Here is a 2,487-nt window from a genome sequence, read left to right as displayed (position 1 = left end):
AGTCTTGGATTGCTGACAAGGATGACTTCCTTCGGCGGCGGACTCGAGAGTATCGTGGAAGGGATGCGGCCCTAGTGCAGTACCTTTCAAAGCTTTGCGAGTCGCCGATAGTAGTTTTTCACAATTCCATGTCACAAGAGGGTTCAATAGCAACTTACACATTCAAGACACTATCACGCTTCTTGGGTGGACCCGTGCTGCCCAAAAGTGCAGATAAAGTCATTCTTGTGGACAAAGTGTTTGCTAGAGATTGTTTTGGTTACTGCCCGGGCTATACAGGTGGTCGGGCAACGTATTACTACACCTACACAACAATGGCACTAACTCTTGGTAGACAAAACCCAGATGAACTTTTAGAGTATGGCAAACATCTCATGATTCGTTACAAGGGTGACGTGCCAAAAAACAAAATTGAACCTTCAAAATCTTGATACACTTCAAGTAGCAATTGTATAAGATCATGTATTACATAAATTTTGTACAATGTCATCCACTCAGAGTATCTTTCTCCACTTGTGATTCACATACACCATTGTCTCTCTCCACCTTCGTTGACTTTCACGAGCTCCGGAGTTGTTGTATGCCATTGATCTTTTAACTTTTTGTTGTTGTAAATGTCTGATGGCTTGTGCTGTTGCTGAATTTGCCAAGACTTCTTTTGCCTGCATTCGATGAATGATTCTACGATAGAACCATTCAAATAGTTCTCTCAAACTGTTAGCCTTGATTCGAGAGCCACCATGTCGTGTGTGCTTGAAATAAGCATTTCTCGCCATGTAATGAGACTTTTCCATCCCTTGGGTATTCCATATTGCCGGGTTCCCATACTTTTGTATAAAATATGGTAAATGATTGAAGATGATGTGCTGGATATGAAAACAGATTAGTTAGAATGTTTTACACTCACATATTTGCACATAAGAGAGAATGAAATACACGATAATACCATGTAGTGAGTAATCTGGGTGTCTGTCCATGCTGTCTTGAATGATTTTTTCAGAAGGTTGAGATTCTCCTTGAACTTGTTCATATCACCTTGTGACCAGTCATCTTTGTCGTACATCAAAAATAGGATGTCTATTGATTGCCAAACCTCAGCCTTCGCATTACGAGTAGTTGGTTCTTGGTCTTTGACTACAATATGTAGCTTTTTCCAGCTCTGATACTCTACCTTGATAACATAAGATGTGTTATATATTTTTACATGTTTTGTTAGCTTCGGATCTCTTGTACCTTGGGGTTTAGATAAAAACCTCCGTGCCTTCACCCCACCGATGGATGGTTTGCATGGGACATCCTTCTCAGCAGTTGATCTCTTTTCATCCCGCTGGATTTTCACATTGCCACCATGAAGCCCCATATCCGACAGTACCATTTCTTAGCACTGCAGGGCTACGTGTCGTTCTGCCGAGTTCTTAATCTTCCAAGCAAACCCGATATATAAGTAGACCAATTTCTCCACAATTCTACAAAGGGCATGCATTGTACAAATGTGGACATTCACAAGTGGTATTTTCAAAACCGGTTGAAAAGCAGGATCCTCAATGTGACGTGTTGGAGCTTTTCTCCACCACTTTGGGTCCATGACCTTTGCAGGCTCCATGCAAAACAAACACGGCGACTTTGCCATTGCACCCATTCCACAATTATACATGCACTTTAATGTTTTGAGGTCACCTGCAAGATGCCACTGAACTTGAAAGTCTCCCCTTCCACCTAGACGTAGTACCTCTCCCTGGTTAGTCTGTCGATCAATCACCTCCGGAATATTAGTTCGATGGAACACCCAATATAGAATCTCATGATCTTATTTCTTTACCTGCAACACAAAATAAATGAGACTTAAGTAGATGTGAACATTTGAGCTTACCTGAGAATCTCGCTTACCTCAAACGCACCAAACCACCATATGTTAGATTCTGATTGAACACTAAAATATAAAGGATCATCGCTGGGACACTTTGAGAGGGCTCTATTCATTAAAGTAATAGTAACACGCTCTAGCTTTTTCTCTTTAACAAGCTCACACTCATCCAGTTTTAACACAAAATGTAATACCCCTCGTGACTCTTCAAATGTGATGTTGTAAAACTCCGCCATTCTCTTCTGTAATATCCGCAGGTCCATAAAAATATTATTGAACTCATCATATGCCATGTTTGCTCCATGGCCACTGTAAGTTGCTTTAATATGAAAGGGTTGTCCAAGATAGTCTCCCTGTGCCTCGTTAAGCTGAAGCCTCTCTTTCCAAACACTTGAGGCTGATGGTAGAAGTTTGGATTTTATACCCTTCTTAACAAAGATGGATGAGACAGACTTTTGGATAGCCAAATATCCTCTTTTGCTTACACCAAGTGAATCAAGTGTGCCTTGTATCTCTTTTGCAGGCACTGAGTTCTCTGAAATAAAGCGGTCCACTACATTTCGTTGTAGGACCTTAAACTTCTTGTCATGTACTATATCTGCTGCCAGGCTTCTACTTATAAG

The sequence above is a fragment of the Adiantum capillus-veneris genome, chromosome 2, assembly GCF_014529385.1.
Source record: "Adiantum capillus-veneris isolate H3 chromosome 2, ASM1452938v2, whole genome shotgun sequence".
Classification (NCBI taxonomy): domain Eukaryota; kingdom Viridiplantae; phylum Streptophyta; class Polypodiopsida; order Polypodiales; family Pteridaceae; genus Adiantum; species Adiantum capillus-veneris.
This window is presented reverse-complemented; position numbering follows the sequence as displayed.